Raw genomic sequence first — 24727 nt, 5'->3', positions numbered from 1 at the left:
TATTTTAAAAGTGCTTCAATCTCCCTGAGGTAGCTCCGTGCCTCAGGGAGATTGAAGCGCTCTTTCATGTGCATGCTGGCCCCAACTCTCCCTCTGCTGCCGCCCGCACAGGTAGCGCTGCCACCGTTCACGTCTTATGCTGGGCGGGCCTTAACCGCTCCCGCCCGCCAACTGAAAATTTTAGACCATAGTGTACTGATAATGGGAGACTTCAATTGTCTGAATATCGACTGGGATAATAGTAGCGTAAAGGACAGAGAGAGGAAAGAGTTCCCAGAGTGTGTTCAGGAAAGTTTTCGACAGCAATATGTTTCCAGTCCAATGAGAAAGATCTGTTAGATCTGGTTGGCCAAGTGGATCAAGTGTCCTTAATTACTTCCTTAATGACCTTAATAGGTCGTTTAACTATAGGCGGGCGCGCAGCCAACTCCAGCACACCCCCGCCAATCAAAACATTGCGAAACAGCACGATGATGTCGGGACGCACACCCAACATCATCACGTGTCATTTTACATGCCGGTGTGTGGGTCCCGCCCCGCTTGCTGACTGAAAAATTCAGCCCTATAATTCTTGCAGCTCGCTGTAATTCCCTTGCATGTCAGCAGGAGAACCTTTAGGGGACAGTGATCATAAAGTTTAGGTTGGCTACAGAAAAGGATAAAGACCCATCCAGAGAAGAATAATTAACTGGAGGAAAACAAACTTCAATGGGGTGAGAATGGATCTGGACCAGATCAATTGGAATCAAAGGTTAAAAACAAAGACAGAATTACCTGGAAAAACTCAGCAGGTCTGGCAGCATCGGCGGAGAAGAAAAGAGTTGACGTTTCGAGTCCTCATGACCCTTCGACAGAACTTGCGTTCGAGTCCAAGAAAGAGTTGAAATATAAGCTGGTTTAAGGTGTGTGTGTGGGGGGCGGAGAGATAGAGAGACAAAGAAGTGGAGGGGGGGTGGGGGTGTGTGGTTGTAGGGACAAACAAGCAGTGATAGAAGCAGATCATCAAAAGATGTCAACAACAATAGTACAATAGAACACATAGGTGTTAAAATTAAAGTTGGTGACATTATCTAAACGAATGTGCTAATTAAGAATGGATGGTAGGGCACTCAAGGTATAGCTCTAGTGGGTTTTTTTTTTATATATATAATGGAAATAGGTGGGAAAAGGAAAATCTTTATAATTTATTGGAAAAAAAAGGGGGAAGGGGGAAACAGAAAGGGAGTGGGGATGGGGGAGGGAGCTCAAAGGTTAGCAGGCAAAACAGTATCTGAACAATGGCTGCCTTTAGAGGAGAGAGAGTTTGGGCACAGACAAGGTATATATCCGCAAAGGGGAAAGTTGGGGCAAACAAAACCAGAGCTCCCTGGATGACCAAAGAAATGGGGTTTAAGATGAAGCAGAAAAAATGCTTCTGACAGATGTCAGGTGGGTAATAGAACCGAGAACCAGGCTGCATGCAAAAGGTTCAAAAGGCAAGTGAAAAAACACATAAGAGAAGCACAGAGAGAGTATGAAAAGAGATTAGCAGCTAATATAAAAGGGAATCCAAAAGTCTTCCATAGGCATATAAATAGTAAAAGTGTGGGAAGAGGATGAGTGGGGCCGATTGGAGACCAAAAAGTGGATTTATGCATGGAGGCAGGGGCAATGCTGAGGTATTATATGAATACTTTGCATGTCTTTAAGAAGAACGAAGATGAAGGATGAAAGTGCTGCATAGGTCATGGTGAAAGAGGAAGTAATTCAGACACTTGAAAGGTTCAAAATTGATAAGGTGGTGGTATTGGATAGGCTGTCTTTACTTAATGTTGATAAGGCTGGATGAGATGCATCCAAGGATACTGAGGGAAGTAAGAGTAGAAATTGTGGAGACACTGACCATAATTTTACAGTCTTATTTAGACTCAGGGGTGGTGCCAGAGTACTGGAGAATTGCAAATGTTACACTCTTATGCAAAAAAAAGAGTTTAAAGATAAGACCAGCAACTACAGGCCAGTTGGTTTACCCTTGGTGGTGGAAAGCTTCTAGAAATGATAATCTGGGACAAAATTAATAGTCACTTGGGCAAATGCAGTTAATTAAGGAAAGCCAGCATGGATTTAAGGGCAAATCATGTTTAACTAATTTGCTGGAGATTTTGATGCGGTAATAGAGAATATTGATGTTAGTAATGCTGTTGATGTGGTGTACATGGACTTCGAGCGGGCATTTGATAAAGAACCACAGAACAGACTTGTGGGCAAAGTTGTAGCTCACGGAATTTTTTTTTTATTCGTTCATGGGATATGGGTGTCACTGGCCGGGCCAGCATTTCATTGCCCATCTCTAATTGCCTTTGAGAACTGAGTGGCTTGCTAGGCCATTTCAGAGGGCAGCTAAGAGTCAGCCACATTGTTCTGGGTCTAAAGTCACATGTAGGCAAGACCAGGTAAGGATGAGAGATTTCTTTCCCTAAGGACATTAGTGAATCACATGTGTTTTTACGACAATTGACAATGCTTTCATGGTCATCATTAGGCTTTTAATTCCAGATTTCACCATTCAAACCTGGGTGTCTGAAGTTCTAGCCCAGTGAGAATACCATTATGCCTCTGCCTCCCCATAAATGGGACAGTAGCAACATGGATACAAAATTGTCTAAGTGACAAAAAAGAGTAATGATTGATGGATGCTTTTCACACTGGAGGAAGGATGGTAGTGGAGTTTGCCAGGGGTCAGTGTTGGGACCCTTGATCATCTTAATATATATTAATGACCTAGACCTTGGTGTTCAGGGCACAATTTCAAAATTTGCAAATGATATGAAACTTTGGAAGTATTGTGAGCCACAAGGAGGATAGTGTAGAACTTCAAAAGGACATAGGCTGGTGGATTGGTGTCAGGTGAAGTGTCAAGTGATTCATTTTGGTTGGAAGAATGGGGAGAGGCAATATAAAGGATATAATTTTAAAGGGGGTGCAGGAGCAGAGGAACCTCGCAGTTTATGTACATAAATCATTGAAGGTGTTAGAATAGGTTGAGAAAGCAATTAATAAAGTATGAAGCATCCTAAGCTTTATTAATAAGGGCATAGTGTATAAAAGAACAGAAGTTATATTCAACTTGTATTAACATTGGTTCGGCCTCAACTGGAGTATTGCGTCCAGTTCTGGGTGCCTCACTTTAGGAAAGATGTAAAGGCATTTGAGAGAGTCCAGAATAGGTTCATGAGAATGGTTCCAGGTATGAGGGACTTCAGTTATGTGGATAGATTGGAGAAGCTGGGACTCTTTTCTTTGAAGAAGAGAAGGTTTGATTGAAGTATTCAAAATCAGGAGGGGCCTGGACAGAAAAGATGGGGAAAATCTGTTCACGCTGATGGAAGGATCAAGAACCGGAGAGCGCAGCTTTAATGTAATTGACAAAAGGAGCAAAGGCAACATGAGGAAAAACTTTTTCACGCAGTGAGTGGTTAGGATCTGGAATGCACAGATTGTGTGGTGGAGGCAGGTTCAATCAAAGCATTCAAGCAAGAATTGGATTGTTACCTGAAAAGGAAGAATGTGCAGGGCTAATGGGACAAGGCAGGGGAGCGGCACTAGTGTAATGAAAATACGATAATTTTCAAAGTATTTTTCTGGTTTATTGTGAAGTAGGTTTATGGGGGTGTGTATAGTTCGGTCTGTCTAGGTGATTTAATTACATTTGGATTCAAGTAGATTGTAAGGTTAAAATCATCAAAAGAAGCTATGTGCTTGGCATGCTAATGAGTAAACATGGATACTGGCTTAGCATGTAAGGTATGAATGAAATTTGCATTTTTAGATAAATGAAGGGATTATTTGGATTTTAAAGGGATCTTAGCCTGTTTACAACTAGCCAGATAAACAAGGCAAAGGAATGTGTTTATTTTTCCCAAAGATTACTGACAATATTGGCAACATGAAAGTTTTTATATTATGAGGAAGTTACAGTTTCAAAGACATATGGAACATTAAAATTTACATATTAAAAAGAGAGAAACATATATTAAGGAGAATGAAAGGCTATGTGGAAAATAGGCCATGTAAGATCTGACAGGAATGTGTGAAATAGCCTTAATGAAGCCTCCAGCCTTTGAGCAAAATCTGCTATATAATGAAACTAAAGTTGTGGAAAAGCCATTTGGAGTTCCACTCTCACTTGGGTATTGTGGCCCTCTATCCAGTTCTACCTGTTTCCCCCCCCATCCTCCCCCACTTAAACCAGCTTATATTTTATCTCTTTTCTATTTTTACTTAGTTCTGTTGAACAGTCATACAGACTCGAAACGTTAACTGTGTTCCTCTCCACAGATGCTGCCAGACTTGCTGAGTTTTTCCAGGTAATTTTATTTTTGTTTTGGATTTCCAGCATCCACAGTTTTTTGCTTTTATCATTGCGTTAACTTGCTGGTTCTGTTTTAAACCTAAAATCTATTTTGGACTGTTGCCTTAAAAGGGATGTAACTAGGGGGTCAGGTTACTTAGGAATTTTAAGAGTTATAATCATAGCAAGTAATTGTAGTTTTATGTATGTGCTTGAAATATTTTAGATTTTGTTACTATTTTAATTTATTTTTTAAAATCTCTGAAGGTCTTGGCGGGTTTATTACTTCTGAATTCAGTGCACACATCTTCTCATAATAAATACAAGTTGCAAAACTGTTGTGGTAGCGTGACCAAGTTTCCCTTGTGGATTTGGTCTGTCTGGCATGCATCATCTGTCACATCATAAAACTAGGTAAATTGCTCCTATGGAGAGCTGGTGCAGACACAATATGCCGAATGGCCTCATTCTGTGCTGTAATAATTCTGGGAGATTCTGTGCGATATATTCGATGTTTTAGATTTATTGATCCCCTAATTTCCCTTTGGTTGAATTTCTACAATTGCCACCTTGTAAAATTGCATCTTCAACTCGCAGAGATGTCAAGAATTATGCCAGGAATTTTCTTGGGATAATTTTTTATTACCTGACCTGTTTGTCCTCTCCTGTCCTCTTCCTCCTCTTTCTATTCATGTTGGTCTTTCAACAGGCACTGGTCATCCTTGCATATCTTGCCCAAGTGGCGACTCTGAATGAAAATCAAACTTAGAAAATAAACAATTTTTTACTTCACTTTACAATCAAATACCCTCAGAATGCCTACTGCCACTTGTTTAGCCTTACTGATGAAGGCTTTGTGTTGTTTGAATTACTTTCATGAATGGGGGTAATTATTAATCAATCATTTTCTATTCTAAATACCCACATTTTCTATTTATTATTCCACTTAAGTGCATTATCTTGCATTGATCCACATTAAAATCTATCCTCTAGCCTGTTCTCTTGATTTTGTCCAGATCCCGTTGAACGCCTAGTATCTTCCTCACAATGGTTTTCAAAGGATAATAGTTTGTATTACTGGGACATTTGCTGTTAAAGAGATGTTGGGCAAATAGATCATGTATTTGCAACCCAGAGAAAGCCACCTTTGGTTAAGATAAGCTGATAAATTGCATGCTAGTCATTGTAACTTGTTCCTCATTTTTCTCCTGCTTCAAGTAGAGAATAGACATTCAGTGCAAAACTCAATCAATGCCAACACACAAGGATGTGAGATAATCTTAACAGTTAATGCTCAGAAACAACCCCAGACACACACAATGAATTAGAAGGGAGAGCACTAATTGTATCCAAATGCAATTTGACATCTCCTTTTGACAAAAATCAATACTTAATACTATAAAAACTGGCCAATTTTTGAGAACCTTTATCACTAATTGCTGGTATGTAGTAGGAGTGGGATAAATAGATTTATTTGGCAACTGCTCCACACTGAGTCGGGGATCATTTAAAATGAGAAATCTTGGATCTTGCCTTAAGAGAGACTATATTTCCTTCAATCTGATCATTTTAATCAACAAATATCACTACTTCATATTCATCTCAACCTTTTTGCTAAAACAAGTGACTGGACCATTGTTCTTTATGCTTATTGAATTCAATTATGGTAGCATAAACTTGAACCTCGAACATCGGGGGTTTGCATTTACAATAGCTTTTTTACTGCAGAGATTCAGATAATCTAATATATTACACCACTTTATAAAGTGCATCATTCATATCTATAACTCCATCTGCAAGTTCACAGGCCAACTATAAATTCAAACTAACACATGATGGAAATGGTGTTTCATTCCCAATTCTGTCAACACTATTTGCGTGCACACAGTTCAGGTTTTTCCCTCCGTTTGTTTACTGAGCTGGTTACCCTGCAATAAAAGAGGCAGGAAGAGAAAACACAGTGTGCAGCAGAGTTCACGAGATGTAAGAAAATCTTAATGAACATGGAGTAGCAGCCATTTTTTCTAGACATGTTAGATTCAGATGTTGATTATGTATATTATCTTTGAGTCTTCAATTCATTCCAGAGGCTGAGGTTTTCCCAGCCCAGTTTAGAGATTGGCATTATGCCAATTTTCTATATAGAACAGATGTTTGGGTTAGTTAGAATTCACATGAGAATCTGTTCTCTTTTTTGCATAATAAATAAGGTAATGGAATAAACTACACTCCTACACACTGCAGCTGTCCTCAAATAAGAATGATTTCAGGTCCAGTCGTGATAAAGCGTTGTTCCATGTTAGCATGTACCAACTGTGCTGTAAGGAGTGTCCAAGGTCAACCTTTAGGTGGAACTCTGTTTTGTAGCTTGTGCACCATCACTGAGCATGTTTTCTCTTTGATGCTAACACTGCGTCATTTCACAAAGGGGGTTTCCTGTTTTAGATCAAATAGAAGAAGTCCCATGTCCGGCTGCCAGTTTAGTTGAAAAGCAATCACCTGCTGAAAGCAAACAGCAAATCCAAAGCAACACTAAAGTTTTGTTACTCCAAAGCATAATTGATATTGGATTGTTTTCATACCTGAAAGAATTCACATTCCTATCAAAACATCATATTATAGTTCCCCTATTATTGGTTTCTCACCATAGTGTTCAAAATAAATATATCACAACTTCTTAAAATATTATTTGTTCCAACCTCCATAATTCTTTTGTAAATAAATATAGACATTGATCAGATCCGTCAAAAAAAAATCCTGCACAGAACAACATTGAAAACTGTCATCAGATTCCAATTCAATTGTCACAGTCATGATCTGCCTTGGGATTTCTGGGCAGGCTGATTGATAGTTCAGTATCAAAGCACTTCTGGCTTCTTTGAACTTTATATCTGTATCCGTCACATTAATCTTAAGATAATTAAAGGAGAAAGAAGGTTTGGGGGCAATACCTCCTGTTCAAAGTACTCTCCAATATCTATCGGGGAAAAAAATATATTTGGGCCTCATCCCAGTGCAACTGAGAGTTTATCCAGAGCCAAATGGTCCCAGAACAAAACCTACTATTAGTCTTGTGCATAACTTTAATTTTTTCATTAATGTGGTGTTTTGCTGAGAGAATAGGCAGGTTATTTACTCAGACCTCTGCTCATACTGGCTTTCACAGCCTTCAACTAATGTCACCTTGACCTTACTTTGATCATGTGTCTATCTTATTGAGGCTACACCATTTAAAATTTATTATGGCATAAATTACTGATGTATACTGAGCATAATTCTACAACAAAATGACTTCCCTAGACCTATCAAGCTTCACCATTCATAAAGAAGTTTGGCACTTTGGAATTAATTCTTGTCCAATGACTCATTCCATGCCGTCCTATCTAACAAAAATTGAGCAGCATGAGGAATTTACAAAGATGTTTGGTAGATGAACATAGAAAGAAGACACCAGAACTACTTGGATATACATATCAGGAAAGTACTGATACCTATGATGGCGGGGCGGGGGATTGTAGTGTTATCTTACGAGGAAGGACGGACAGACTGGGCCTATATCTATTGGGAGGTGATCTTATTGAAACATATAAGATCCTGAGGGGACTGGACAGAGTTAGTGCTGAGTTTCCCCTTGTGGGAGAGACTAGAACCATGGGGCACAGATTAAAAATAAGGGGTCGCTCATTTAAGACAGAGATAAGAAGAATATTTTTCTGAGGATTGTGAATCTTTGGAAGTCTCTTTCCCTGACAGCGGTGGAGGCAGGGTCAATGAATATTTTTAAGGCAGAGGTATATAGATTCTTGACTAACAAGGGAGTCAAAGGTTATCAGGGATAGGTGGAATGTGGAGTTGAGGCCACAGTCAGATCAGCTGTGATCTTATTGAATGGCAGAGAAGGTCAAGGGGCTGAATGGCCTACTCCTGCTCCTAATTCATATGTTTAAATTATAAAAGATTTTGATAGAGTGGATACAGAGAGGATGTTTCCTCTTGTGGGGAGGAGTATAACTAGAGGCCATCAATATAAGATAGCCACCAATAAATCTAATAGGGAATTCAGTAGATACCTGTTTACCTGAAAATTGGTAAGAATGTGGAACTTGCTACCACAGGGAATGTTTGAAGTGAATAGTATCGATGCATTTAATGGGAAGCTGGACAAGCTTTTGACAGAGAAAGGTGATTATAATGGTAGATTTGGATGAGAAAAGATGGGAGGAGGGTAAAGAGGAGCATAAACACCAATGTGGGTTGGCCAAATGGCCTGTTTGTGTGCTGTAAATCCTATGAAATTCTGTTTAATCCAATGAGAAGCAATAATTTAAAATTTGACTAATTGACTCAGTAATATAGCCCTAAAAGGAACTTGTGCAAAAATAACTCAATGTTGGGCATGCCACATTGTATTTCTAAAGCCATTAATCTAACTTTGTGTTAGCTCTGCCACATTAGTAGTTTATATTTTTCTCAGCTGCATACAATATTCCAAATCAAACCTAACCAATGACCTGTACCAGGATTGCATTGATTTAATATCAAATGCCCTTGAGCTGTAACCTAGTACATGATTAGCTTCATTTATGACACCTTCATATTGACTGGATGTTTCAAGTGATTGATCAATAATCACACCCAAATCTTTTCCTTTTTCATTAATGCTAATGGACATTCCTTCATCTTGTATAATTATCTCACATTCCAATGAACATAACTATACACTTGTCTACATTAAATGCAGCTGCCATTCCTCTCTCTATCTATTTTACCTGGTCCTGATCTCAAATGGTAGGAACCTCGCTTGTACTCAGAACATATAGCTGGATGCTGTAAGGAAATTTTGTAATATTACGAGGTTTATCCTTTTCTTTAACTATATATAATATAAATAAGGTGGCCCAGAACAGATAGCTGGAGTGCTTCCATAATTAAAACACGTTGGCCTGGATATTGCGGGCAGTGCCGAGGCAGGGTTGCCTGCTGCTGACCTCAAAGAAGGTTGCCCAAAAAAGATCTAGCAATCTGTGGTGTGGTTTTCCCCTTTCCCAACAAATAAGTGTAAATCTGGCACCAACTCAGGGATATCTTGGCATTCAGCAACAGTCAGCAAGCAGGTAGGCAACCAATCACATTGAAGTATTCATATACAGTAAGCCAGGAAGTTAAAAGCACTTAAAATCTTTTGACTTTCAGATAGCAAAATAAATGATGATTGGATTAAGATAGAAGCTAAAATAAAGGAAAGCAAGCTTGGAAAGAAGGACCTTTTTAAAAATATGTGGAAACTTTTTTAATATTTTGGAGAAGTTTGACATTCCACGAATATAAAATTAGCTTTTCAAAGCCAGTGAGTATGTTTGACAGAAATTAAAAAGTTCATATGCTGTTTAAAAACCCAGTTACACCTCATGTAAGCATTTAAGAAACACCTTGATTTCAAGATTCTCATCCTTGTTTTCAAATCCCTCCATGGCCTCGCCCCCTTCCCATCTCTGTAATCTCCTCCAGCTCCACAATCCTCCGAGACATCTACATTTCTCCAACTCTGGCCTCTTGAGCATCCCTGATTTTTAATGTTCCACCATTGATGGCTCTGGAATTCTCTCCCTAAATCTCTCCCACTTTACCTGGCTTTTCTCCTTGAAGCTGATCCTTTAAAACCTAATTTTTGACTAAATCTTTGGTCATCTGCTCTAATGTGTCCTTATTTGGCTTTGTGCCATTTTTAAATGTTTTTATGTTAAAGGAGCTATATAAATAAGAGTTGTTAAAAAGGTGCAGCTTTGGCAAGATTTTTTACAGTGACACGAACCCCATTTGAGTGTAAGTTCTTATCAATTTCATTAGAGGCAGCCAGGGGCGGGTGTGGATGCGGTGTGCCTTATACCTTATAAAGAAGTATAGAATCACTGACAGCAACTTCTGGATTACTGTGTTCTTCTCGGTATGTGAGAACTCCAGAAGCTGCTGTCAGTTTTGGTGGGATAATGTTGGTGAACACTGACAGTTTCCCAAGATCTGGGCTATTACTATTCTTGTGAAGTCTTTTCTAATTAATACTTTGAATTATTGCAAAAACATTATTCCATTTGTATTTCAATTAGCAAATTATTCAATGATGATGGCTTTACAATCATTATTAGAGATTAATCACCATAATGGTGGAATTATAATGTTAACATTTTGTTGCATTTTATTAAATGCCCATTGAGGGTGAATGGTACACGATATGCACAATTCTAAGGAGACCTGTTTTTCTTTTGGTCTGCTCATCATTCCTACATTCTGTACTCCATATCTGCACCAAGCATTCTAGAACCTGGTTTTACAAGGTGCACAGCAAAGCTCCCCCTAGACTCTGCTAGTAATTCCTGTGTTTTCCACAAAAGCAATCCGTGGAACCTGTTTGAAATCTGTGCCAAATTATAAGCTTCTTAATTTGCTGCAACATAATTTTCTGAGGGAGCACAATGTTTCTAGATCCTCCTTTGTCAGTCATTTCAAAGTTCTGCACAGAACTGACGATGCACCTGAAATCCTGGCATTACTCCAATCCTCTTTCACAATGTATGCCATTCATGTGTGGTATAAATAAAATGCAGAGTTTGGTGATGTCATGTACAGTGCACTTGTGAATTATGCAGTGCAGTGTTGCTCAATGGAGTATTTCTGTTTGTTGCTGCTCCCCCTTAGAAATCCTTTATCCTCTGACTGCTTAATTCTTCCCTGATATTTCTTAACATCTTTAATGCTTTTTGCATATTTAAATAGCTTGTTGCTCTTTAATTTTCAGGGCTGCTAACCCCAATAATAAATATATAAATTCCTCATTTCAATATTTCGGAAACACATTTCTTGTTTTCTTGCTTCCCCATTGTAAAGCGCAGCATTTAAATTTCAATGGAACCATTTCAATGACAGAGAGAGAGAGAAACACTGGTGGAGGTATTCTAAACCATTTCTGTAAATCAGTCCACTTTAGCATTCTATTTCTAAATGGACATCATAGCATAAACATTCTTCAGAAATATATATCCCTTGATCTTTATCATTAAGCTTCATCATTTAACATTTTATCCTCAAGTCACAAGGTACTCAGTATTAACCCCTGTGCAGACTGTTGAAAACCAGCCTGCATTGAGCTGTATGGATATTTGCTCTCATCACCTTATTAAAACAGTGACAGACTATGTAGGGCCTCAGAGACACGTCATCCTTCTTGGTTAGACACAGTGTTGTCCATAGGGAGTGTGAAGGCTCAGTCATTTGTATCTTCAATATCTCCAAGACACGTTGTCAGATTAATGTTGTATTTCGTTTCCAGGGCAGAAGAGCAGGGTTGCTCTCTATCGGGTGTTGCAACCCAAGTATCAATCATATGGCACGGAGTTGTAATCCCTGTATCTTTTAACTGTCAGTGTCTTGGAACCTTGCCAGCAAATCACAACTCAGGGCAGTGGTCCAGTCAGCTCAAGACTCACTTAATATCCTGAACAATTACTTACGCAGTAGCTTTTGATGCTACTCTCCTTGGCAACATGACACAACTGTTCATTTTCTGCAGTGGACTAAGCTCTACTGGATGATTGTATGCTTAATATTTGAAGTTTCTCTTCCTGTTAGTCAGATAGAATTTAAAGAATGTTCCTTTGGGTAGCTTGGTATCCCAAGTGTTTCATGAAAGATCTTGTGGACATAGGATTATTACAACAATCAAGAGTTTTGGAGAAGTTAATGATTTGCCTGTTGGAACCTCATTACAATTGTGCCAAGTTTCCACGTGCTCCAAGCAGCTGCCTGGGTCAACTTCAGAAGACATATGTCTGTGTTACAGCTGCTTCCAGCTATATCTGTTGTGCCACCAAACAGATCAGAAAAGTAAGCCCATTCCTGTGCAGATGGTGATAAGTTTGTGTCCCCGAGCTGCCTGTCACCTGAAATCATTGGCCTCCAGATGGGTTTCTGCAGTTCGCAGTCTGCTAGATGGAGTGACAGAGGCATTTCATTTTAGGGGCTGGGAGAAAACTGACAGAATCAGCCCTGCTCTTTGACATCACTTCTCCTGCTATCCAATTACACACCATCACAGGCAGCAGATACAAATATCTGAAGTTTAATGCTATAAGTCTAAGACAACGAAGGTGGGAAGAGATCACATCAGGTCATAGTTTTTGAATATACTGAAACTTGGAAAGAAAATTACATGGTTTGTTTTGTCTCAAGTTACTTATAAAGAAGTTACCACTCAGGAGATAATCTTTACTTTAATCTGATGCAAGTTATGTGTATAGTGAGTTTACAAAGCTTTCTCTCAAAGCATAACAAACTTGTAATGGCCAAATATTCAAAATTTCTTTCTTCTACAGATTTACAAAATTTGTGTGGATATACACCTTTCAGTTAAGATCAGAGTACAAGCATAAATAAATGCACTGTTTATTGTTAAACTGCAACTTGAAGGCACATAAGAACTGAAATGGGTCATTAAGTCCCTCATGTCTGTTCTGTCACTCAATGAGATTAAGGCTGATCTGACAGCAACAATCCAAATTTGGCATCAGGTGCAGCCACTTTTCTCTTTCAGGACAAAATGTCAGGGATGTTTCTCATCAAGGTGAAGAGGCCCATTTTCCAAAATCCTTTTCTCAAACTACATTAAAATGATGAATACATGTACAGTTATGGGCAAAATCACAACATTGCCTTCTAATCATCTGCACTGCAACATGAAAGGACTTGGAATCACAATTTCTCAGGTTTCTGTTTCTTCCTACTTATTAAATACATTTTCCTGTCTCCCCTCAAATTTCAGTCATATATGGCACCCAGTTCACAGCACTTGGAAAGTGACATTTTTCTTGGCATCTACCCAGCTATGTGGAATATTGCCCAGGTATGTCCTATACACAAAAAGCAGGACAAATCCAACTCAGCCAATTACTGTCCCATCAGTCTACCCCCCATCATCAGTAAAGTAATGGAAGGGGCCATCAACAGTGCTATCAAGTGGCACTTGTTTAGCAATAACTTGCTCACTGACACCTAGTTTGGGTTCCGCCAGGGCCACTCAGCTCCTAACCTCACTACAGCCTTGGTTAGAATAAGGACAAAATAGCTGAACTCCCAAGGTGAGGTGAGAGTGACTGCCCTTGACATCAAGGCCACAGATGACAGAGTGTGGCATCAAGGAGCTCTAGGAAAACTGGAGTCAATGGGAAATGGGGGAAAAATCTCTGCTGGTCGGAGTTATACCTAGCACAAAGGAAGATGGTTGTGGTTGTTGGAGGTCAGTCATCTCAGCTGCAGGATATCAATGCAGGAATTCCTCAAGGTAGTGTCCTAGGCTTAATCATCTTCAGCAGCTTCATCAATGACTTCCCTTCCATCATTAAGTTCAGAAATGAGGATATTTGCTGCTGATTGCACAATGTTCAGCACCATTTGCGACTCCTCAGATACTGAAGCAGTCCATGTCCATATACAGCAAGATTTGGACAATATCCAGGCTTGGGCTGACAACTGGCAAGTAACATTTGCGCCACGCAAATGTCAGGCAATGACCATTTCCAACAAGAGAGAAACTAACCATCGCCCCTTGATGTTCAATGGCATTACCATCACTGAATCAACATCCTGGGGAGTTACCATTGACCAGAAACTGAATTGAACTAGCCATATAAATACTGTGGCTACAAGATAGGCCAGAGGCTAGGAATCGTGAGATGGTAACTCACCTCCTGGCTCTCCAAAGCCTGTCCACCGTCTACAAGGCACAAGCCAGGAGTGTGATGGAATACTCTCCACTTGCCTGGATAATGCCGCTCACACAACATTCAAGAAACTTAACACAGTCCAGGACAAAGTAATCCACTTGATTGGCACCACATCCACAAACATTCACTCCCTCCACCACTGACACACAGTAGCAGCAGTGTGTACCATCTACAAGATGCACTGCAGGAATTCACCAGGGCTCCTTCAATATCACCTTCCAAACCCACGACCACTACCATCTAGAAGGACAAGGGCAGCAGATAGATGGGAACACCACCACCTGGAAGTTTCCCTCCAAGTCCGTCACCATCCTGATTTGGAAATATATCACTGTTCCTTTACCGTTGCTGGGTCAAAATTCTGAAACTCCCTTCCTAACAGCACTGTGGATATACCTACACCACATGGACTGCAGCAGTTCAAGAAGGCAGCTCACCACTACCTTCTCAAGGGCAACTAGGGATGGGCAATAAATGCTGGCCTAGCCAATGAAACTCACATTGCATGAAAGAATAGAAAAGAAATAAATATTGCTTTTGAACAGGTTCCCAGAGGTACATGATGCATCTTGGGGATATGTCAACTTCAATGATTTTCTGTCTTTCCATTGAAATGTAGCTGGCCAGGACTCCCATCTTCTCTAAAATCACAGAAAAGATCAATGTGGGGTATTGTAGATGTTGATCTGAAGGACTCCTCTAAGATAGTGTAGGTGTTTCCATGCTTTTATTTGTCTGGTATCTTTTTCATCTTTTAAAATGTAGTATAATATTTGAGGAAGGAAAATGCAAAAACTTGCTTGTCTATTGGGCCTTCACAAATTCAAGAAGTCCCAAAAGAGTTGTACCTCCAATGAATTACTCTTGAAGTGTAGTCATGATTGTTACGCAAGCAATATTTTAATGCTGTACTGTATAACTTCTGAACATTTAGAACTAGTTGTGACTGTGGTAAACCCAAAATACAGTCCTGCCTGGACTGATGACCAATATACCTTGGTGGTCATCAGAGCCTACACTTAGGTCTATTGCTATGGAAGCAATTTTCTAACAGTTATTTGTTGCATGAGCCTTAAAATGAAGAAGCTAACAAAGATCTTTATATGGCTAGGTGTTAATTTTCATTTGATAACACTTTGTGAAGCACCTTGACCCTTCACTCCATCAAAAGTGCTATAATTGCAAGTTGTTATTGTATACTAACCCTCAGAGCTGTGATATTGAAGCCATTTGAATGTGGGAAGGATTTGATCCTTTTTTACCGCTTGTTATGATCCTTGGTCAGACACCCAAGTTTTTGGTAAGATTCAGTTAGGGACCAATGACATTTTATTTAAAGTAGACAAAGTGAGATTTAAGGCACTTGCTCAATGAATAAATCACAAGATTCCACAGGTTTTGAAAGATAAAACAATTTACACCATCTATCTTACTTTCCCTGAATGTTAGAGTATATGAGGTACAAGTGAATTAACAAGCAAACCATGGTAGAACATATCACAATACACAATAAATGGCAGATGCAACCAAGACAGAGTCCATGGACTTCTCAACAACCCATCCAGATGTCAATAAACAATGTGAGTCAACCAATCTCACTGAAACTTTGTCTCTTTCACGAGGAATTCCAGTCTTCGCCTTCGAAGATCTAACATGGGAATTCTCTCAAAGCTGTTCCAACTCAGACGGTATCAATAACAGCCCACCTTGCAGGGTTTCAATCTCGTCTCTCGAGATTCCAGTTCCCTGGATTCCTGAGTCTGCACCCAAGCACCAACTCACAACACAACTTCAGCTCTTCAACCGTGCCAAGCAGAACAGGACTTCTCCAAGAGGGTACGTTTGCCCCAACGGCCTGCAGCATGGAGACACCAACCTTTGGCTACCTTCTTTGCTTAAACTCTGCTCCCTGCAGCTCTTTTCCTATTTGAAGCCTGTTTCTCTGCTCCTCTGAACTGGGACCTTTGCCTGTCCCTGTCTCCACTCTGGGACTCTTTTACGACCTCTTTCTGTCCCCTCTCCCTTTTGGGAGCTCTCTGTCCCCTGCCTGGGACACTTGCCTGTGATGGCATTCCACTCCCAGTCACCTGATTTTGGTTTTCGCACCATTTTTCTTTTGGCACAGGTGCACTTGGCTCAATGAATGTAGAAGTGCGGATCTGCGCATGTGCAGCCCGTTCCCGGTCCATGCATGCATGAAAGCTTCAAGGACCATCAGCAGCTAAAGTTCTTGACCTCCGCTCTCTTGACCTTTCACTACATCAAAAGCGCTATAAGTTGTTGTTGTATTCTAATCCTAGTGGCTGTGATTATGAAGCCACTGGAATGTGTGAAGGACTCTATCCCTTTCTATCACTTCTGGTGGCTAAAATATTATATATTTCTGAAAGCAATTTCAGACACTGGAAGCTAAGGTGAATTGTCTTTGTTGTACATTGAGCTAAGTGTCAGCCAATACACAACCAATGACTTGTATTTGCATATGATGTGTAATTTATTCACATTTGCAATGAAATTGACCTACTAAATAAATGACTCATTGGCACATTAAATAAAGTTGCATCATAGTTCATCCTGCTATTTTGGTTAGAGGAGAACATTTGGTGATGGAACAGTTTAGCTTTATGTTTGAACATTCATATCATTCACATCATGCTACCATCAATGCTATTAGTTGATAAACCATCCTGGTGACATCTCTGAGAACTGCAGATTGATGTTACTCTTTCTCATGGTAATTTTTAGCTCCTTCCTCCAAAACCCAACAATACTGACAAACTCATTGCTTTTGAGGGCCCAAGTACAAATACCATACAATAATTGAATTTATATTCCATTCCCCCCTTGTCAAGAGTCCAACATTCTAGAATTTTTAACTATCAGGCCATCACTGATTCAACTTTAACTTCTTCTGCTTCTAAGCAATTAATTCCATAAGCATTTTGTAATGGTTTAAAAATTTTGATGAAGAATTAACTTTCGCCATTAGAGATTTTTTTTTGTTAGAAAAAGTACAACAAAGAAAATACCAAGACAAGTGCATGAAGTATGAGAAAGGATCAAACTTTTTGTCCCAACTCTTGATCTATGTATGACACTGATACTGACATTAAAGTCAATACAATAGAACAAATTGCATTTCTATGGAGCGTTTAATGTCATAAACCTGCTTGTCAGAGAAGAAAAATACACTGCAGTTGTAGGAGAGTTAGATGACCAAAACATAGTTGAATATGGGTTTTGAAGAGGGTATTAAAGTCAGGAAAAGAATAATAAAGTTGATGGGTTTGGGGAATGAAATTTAGCTAATGTTTAAGTGGGCAGAAAACTCTACCACTGATAGTGGAGTGGTGGAACTGGGGATGTATGAAAAGAGGCCAGAGGCAAAGCGCATAGTTTGTGATATATGTTTTTAGGCAAATGAAGGGTAAGGATGAGCAAGGCTGCTCAGGGATTTGTAAGTAAGAATGAGGATTTGAAACTCCTGAGTTGAGTGCATTAAGGGGCACTGAGTCAGTGAAGGTCTGGTGGAATAGGTGATGGAGGTCATGATGAATTGTATGCAAGGTGGAGTTCAGGAGGCAGCAATTAGAGAAATGGAGTGTAGAGGTAAAGGAAATGTGAATGAAAGGCTTGGGGCATGGTATGGTTGGAGACAAGTGATGCAGAAAAGGAAGCAAGCAGCCTTGGAGATGGGTAGGATAGGTATTGTGAAGTTTTAGTACAAAATTAAACAACATTAAGTTAATTCTTCATCAAAATTTTTAAACCATTTTACAAAATGCTTATGGAATTAATTGCTTAGAAGCAGAAGAAGTTAAAGTTGAGTCAGTGATGGCCTGATAGTTAAAAAATCTAGAATGTTGGACTCTTGACAAGGGGGAATGGAATATAAATTCAATTATTGTATGGTATTTGTACTTGGGCCCTCAAAAGCAATGAGTTTGTCAGTATTGTTGGGTTTTGGAGGAAAGAGCCAAAAATTCAAGCTTGACCAGCGAGGAAGAGTTTGAGAGTAAGGATATGTAAAGCTTTTTTGGGAGTAAATTAAAACAAATTTGGTTTTGTAAGGTTTAATTTGAGAAACTTTTAATCATATTGGTCTTGAATTGTAATTAGAATGATATACTGATTTAGTGACAAAATGAGGAACAGATGGGTTCATGTATCATCAATTTAAAAAATCACAAGAGGAACTTGGTAATTATGTAGGTCAAGATCTTAAAGTTAGTAATGAGCACCTGACACTTGACCTGCAAATTAAGAGGTCCTGGTTAAGGTTCCTTTACCACCTCTAGAGTTAATTAAATTAACTTATTTCATGGAGGGAGTCCTTTTCTTTCTACTGCAGGAAGATCAATTTGTTGCCCAAGGTGAGTAAGGTCTGGATCAATCATTTATTGTGAATGGGATACTGAAGCTGCACAGTATTAGAGCTGCAGAACTAATTGTTCTGTTCAACTGTTCGGTGATTTCAATAACCTGAAAGATATTTCAGCTTTCTGCACTCCCACAGAAGCGCAGTGTTCCACTGTACATCCACAATGATCATTCCTAAACATTCCAGTTAAGTTCTCCCCTTCTTTCTAATCAGATTCTAGGACCTAAGTGGCCAAGCCACTACCTGGGAGAACTGATTTATTAGTCTGGATGGTAATCCCATGGAGAAGGCAGTCAGAGAGAAGAATGGTTCAGAAGAAGAACATCTTTTATCCCATTTGATCTCATTCTTCCATACTGACTTTACAGTCTTTCTTTTTACGAAATCTCTTCAATGATTGCTCAGCCACTCTAACAAGGAACCCATTTAAATTGACAGTATTACATCCAATATGAAACTGTTATGGTGTCAACTACCCCTAAACCTCCATGGAATCCCCTTCAACAGGATAAGCCAAACTAGGACAGAACCACAAAAGAAGTAAAGAGATGAATTCTTAGTGACTATGTGACAGTAACTTAATAACCATAGCATACCACATATGTGTACAATATATCAACATTGTTATTCAGTTAACCAGTAATTATTGCACGATATCCAACCAAATCTAGTAAACTAGTTAGGTACTGAAAAAATTGAACAGTTTAGCTCAAAGGATGGCACAGGTGAGCCAGGTTTTCTGAATTAAGGAGAGAAAGTAAGTCATCAGATCAAATATCAAATAATAAAGCTGATGTATTCAGGCCATGAGGAATTGCACAGATGCTGCACATTGAGCCATTCAGACATGATGTCACAGCATGGACTATTGGATAATGATCAGGGCATGGATGACAGCTCTGTAACATTGCAACTGTCTACCACTCGTGGTCTTTCCCAAAACAGCCTTCTGTCTCCTGGAACTCTTTGACTTACCAATATGTTTTTTAATTATACAGAGCAGGGTGAATCTCCCTGGCCCGACACATGATAGTCAACGGATGTAACTTTTCCCTTAATTGTATTCTAGGCATGTGACAGCAAGCAGTGCCTTCAATGTGGTCTAAATGGAGCCAGATGTCCTGAAAATAGCTTAGCTGAAAAGGGAAAAGCATGCCCTCCTGTTTTGCATGCTTTTAATGCTGAAGGTTCTTTTGCCATCTTGTGGTCAAAATATTGTATGAAATCCTAAGAAAGAGTTATTTGAATTAGTCACAGCCATTCAATCCAATATTTTCTGGAAGTCTGAGCTCTGTTTTACACTTATTCAGTTGCGAAATTTTCAGTAAATGTAGTTAACAAGCTAAAATAAACAGTTATTTTTTTCTAAATCCTTCAATACAAGTAGTGCATAGCAATAAAAGTACCATCCGATAAAATGGAAGTGCATTTACATTATCAGTAATACAAAAATGAACATATTGCATAATGTATAGATCAATGATTTTTTCATGATCTAAAATAACCAAAAGGCAGTCATGCTAAGTCAGTGAATCATTCAATGAGACAAAGTTGGTTTTAGGAGTAGAGTTTGCAATTATAAAGGTCCACTGGATTTCAAACCAGTAGAAATTGTACATCGGCAATTCCAGTTCAAAACATAAAGCAACATCTTTTGGGTTTACATTTGGTAAACAAGCTTACATGTATATGTCAGATTTTTCACAGCTGGGGGAATGCAAGCTGAAGATGCAGCAGTGAAGAGCACAGTAATAAATCACCCTTGACAAGGATAGGTACTTTACATAATATCGACTGCAGAACAGTACAACGCTGTTTGAGGAGCTAACTAAGTGAAACTTCTCCATCAATGATAGGCAACAGAGCAGAAAGGGATATGAACTTACAGCCCTTTGGTTTGGAAGCCAGTGCACTGTCACTAGAGCTACAGGTTTACATTTAATAGTTGGCCTCTATTTAAATTGTAACTTATATTTAGACAACAAAAAGTGACATGGAAAAACTGCATGACCTTTCCTTGGCAACCTCCATTGGCAAGAAGGCTTGAGCCTGGCCCACTTGATCAGAGTGGACCAGAAAGCACTTTCAGCCATTAGATCCTCTGGGCCCATAGCAAAACTGAAGGGGAATGCAAACCTTACACACCCATTAGAGGCCAGCTCTGGAGTGACATTAGCCAATATTTGGAACACCCTGTTAGCTGAAGAAAGGCATCAGGTGAATTTTTGGAAATTTTCAGAAGACAATGGATCCCAAGATTATTACTCATTATTATCCTGCTGATCTAATCTCCAAAAAATTTCTGAGGCCTCGATAATTATTCATCGTAAAATCCCTGCCCAGCTTGGCTTACTTGCAGGGAATCTGGAGGCAGCAAGAGCTGGGAGATATGTGCAGTTGGTCCTTAATGGCTGCTGTTTAAAGAGGAAGGAATCATAACTGAACAATGAGGCAAAGCACCATGACTTTCAGATGGAGTTTCAGGGTTCAGAGGTGTTTATGGAAAAAAAACATCAGCAAAAGAGAATTGGACTGCTTTGACATTCCAGGGCAACCTCTTCACAGGTTGTTGGGCTACCAGAGTGGGTCCAGCCACAAATAGCCAGATGATGTCACAGAAGATAAAGGCAAAGATTAATAGCCTCAAGAAGTCTACCAAATCTTCATGCCAAACAGCATAAGCAGCAACGATAGACACTGCTAAGCGATTCCACAACCAACAGATCGGATCTAAGTTCTGCAGTCCTACCACATCCAGTTGTGAATGGTCGCAGACAATTAAACACTCACTGGAGAAGGTTTCACAAATATCCCCATCCTCAATGATGGGGGAGACATGCAAACGAGTGCAAAAGATATGAAGCACTTTCAACAATCTTCAGCCAGAAGTGCCAAATGGATGATCCATCTCGGCCTCATCCGGAGGTCCCCAGCATCACGGATACCAGTCTTCATTCAATTCGATTCATTCTACGTGATATCAAAAATGGCTGAAGGCATTGAATACTGCAAAGGCTATGGGCCCTGATGATATTCCAGCAAAGTACTGAAGACTTATGCTCCGGAATTGGCTGTGCCCCTACCCAAGCTGTTTCAGTGCAGTGATAACACTGGCATCTACCTGGCAATGTGGAAAATGTACACAAAAAGCAGGACAAATCCAACCCGGCCAATTACTGCCCATCTGTCTACTCATCAGCAAAGTGATGGAAAGGGTATTCAACAGTGCTATCAAGCGGCACATGCTCAGCAATAACCTGTTCACTGACACTCAGTTTGGGTTCTGCCAGGGTCACTCAGCTCCTGAATTCATTACAGCCTTGGTTCAAACATGGACAAAAGAGTTGAGCTTCAGAGGTGAGGTGAGAGTGATTATCCTTAACATCAAAGCAGCATTTGACCCACTGTGGCATCAAGGAGCCCTAGCAAAACTGGAATCAATGAGAATCAGGAGGAAAACTCTCTGTTGGTTGGAGTCATACCTAGCACAAAGGAAGATGGTTGTGGTTGTTGGAGTTCAATCATCTCAGTTCCAGAACATTACTATTGGAGTTCCCCAGGGTAGAGTCCTAAGCCACCTTCAGCTGCTCCATCAATGACCTTCCTTCTATCATACGGTCAGAAATGGGGATGTTCGCTGATGATTGCACAATGTTTAGCACCATTCACGACTCCTCAGATACTGAAGCAATCCATGTCCAAATGCAGCAAGACCTGGACAATATCCAGACTTGGGCTGACAAATGCCAAGTAACATTTGCGCTACATGAGTGCCAGGCAATGACCATCTCCAACAAGAGAGAATCTAACCATTGCCCCTTGAAATTCAAAGGCATTATCATCACTGAATTCCCCCACTATCGACATCCTGGGGGCTACCATTGATAGAAACTGAACTGGACTAGCCATATAAATACCGTGGCTACAAAGGCAGGTCAGAGGCTTGGAATCCTACAGCGAGCAATTCACCTCCCTCCCCAAAGCCTGTCCACCACCTACAAGGCACAAGTCAGCAGTGTGGTGGAATACTCTCCACTTGCCTAGATGAGTGCACCTCCAACGACACTCAAGAAACTTGACACCGTCCAGGAAAAAGCAACCTATTTGAGTGCTGCCTCATCCACAAACATTCACTTCCTCTACCACCGACGCCCAATGGCAGCAGTGTGTACCATCTACAAGGTGTACTGCAGGAGCTCACCAAGGCTCCTTAGACAGCACCTTCCAAACCCATGACCGCTACCATCTAGAAGGACAAGAGCAGCATACACATGGGAACAGTACCACCTGGAAGCTCTCTCCAAGCCACTCACCATCCTAATTGGAAATATATCGCTATTCCTTCACTGTTACTGGGTCAAAATCCTGGAGCTCCCTTCCTAACAGCACTGTGGGTGTACTATATCACTTGGACTGCAGCGGTTCAAGTAGGCAGCTCACCATCTTCTCAAGGGCATCTAGGGATAGGCAATAAATGCTGGACTAGTCAGTGATGCCCACATCAAATGAATGAATAAAAACAAAACCACAGTAAGGTTGGCTAATGTTGTACTGGACCAAGTATGCAGGTGTAATGCTTCATCTTGCTTATAACACCCGACTAAGGCTGTAAATTAATCCCTCATAAAATAGATTTTTTTCAAAATTCACTTACATATCCATACCACAGCTGGACATAATTTATTACTGTTATTTCAAACAAGTACTGTTATTGCATGACCAAAGTATAGAAGGGTGGTTTCATAAAGCAAGTTTAGACTCATCGGTCAACATAAGCCAGCCATAGTGGGAACTGGGAACATAAAGGGACTGGGTCACGATTTAGCTGGAAATGCCTCTGAAGCATTGCACAGAAGCGTTATTTTATAGTTATTCTTCCTCATCTGTACCCTTCCACATTCTTACACCCATGCATTGCAGCAAAGTACCATTACACACTTGCTGTGTATGCTTTATTTGAAGAGTATTGTCACAAAACTGTCATTTTTCATAATATTTGTGGGATATTGTAAGGTAGGCTTATGTGGGTGGTTGATTTAATTGAATTAGAATCAGATAGGCTGCAAGGTTGAAATTATCAAAAGAATAACTGTAAAACAGACTTTTGAAATGGGGATGAATAAACTAGGATGAAGGTTGGGTGTGAAGGATATTTGCATTTTTAGATAAGTAAAGGGGTTGTATGATTTTCAAAGGAATGGTGTAATGTTTACAACTAACAAGATAAATGAGGCAGAGTAATACATTTATTTTTCCCAGAAGTGCTGACCATAATGATGACATTAAAGATTTTTATATTATGGGGAAAGTAAATTTCCAACGACATGTAGAACAATGGGATTTTACACATTAAAGAGAGAGAAACCTATATAAAGAAGGATGGAAGGCTATATTGGGGTGTGGCTCTGTAATATCTTGAAAGGAACACCATGTGACACAGACTTGGAAGAAGCCCAAGCCACTTTGAAGAAGTGCTGCTCCAGTAACTAAAGTTGTATTAAAAGCCTATGAAATTCTGCTGTTGAGTGGGTGCTGTGGTAACCTTGCTGGATTGCTTATTTAAAGTTAAAATCTATTGGAATGTTGCCTTAAAGGGGGTGTTTAGTTGGGAGTCAGGTTATTTAGGAATTTTGGAATATGTTATAGCATTAAGTAACTGTAATCTTATGTATGTGTTTGAATTATTTTATTTTGTTAATAAATGTTTTAATTTAATTTTTAAAATCCCTAAAGGTGTTAGTGGACTCATTACTTCTGAATTTAGTGCACAAATCTTCTCATAATAAATACAAATTACAAAACCATTGTGATAGTGTGGCCAAGTTTCCCTTGTGGATTTGATCCATCTGGCATATATCATCTGTCATATCATAGCAGTATAGTTCAGCATCTGTTACAACATTTCTTGTTCTATTTCTAATGATGCCCTTGAGAATGAAGGCACAGAACCCAGTGGTTCCCACAAAGTCTGTAATTTACACTAATCCAGGCCAATTGCCCATCCATAGCAAGCACCAACACCTTTAACTCCATCCAGGAAATTTAGGTAATCTGTATGAGCTGGCTAAATGACACTGTATGTGTGAGTGGGAGCAGGTGAAGGTACAGTAAAAGCAGGCAATCTACTGGCCAAAAGCCCAATTCATGTACTTCCTCACAGCTCCTTAGGATCCAGACCGCACAGGGCCTACATTTAAGATAAGTTGAAGAGATGGCATCTCATAAACCAACACAGATAACCTG

The sequence above is a fragment of the Carcharodon carcharias genome, chromosome 26 (assembly GCF_017639515.1).
Source record: "Carcharodon carcharias isolate sCarCar2 chromosome 26, sCarCar2.pri, whole genome shotgun sequence".
In the NCBI taxonomy this organism is placed as follows: Eukaryota; Metazoa; Chordata; class Chondrichthyes; order Lamniformes; family Lamnidae; genus Carcharodon; species Carcharodon carcharias.
Note: the sequence above shows the minus strand (reverse complement) of the source record.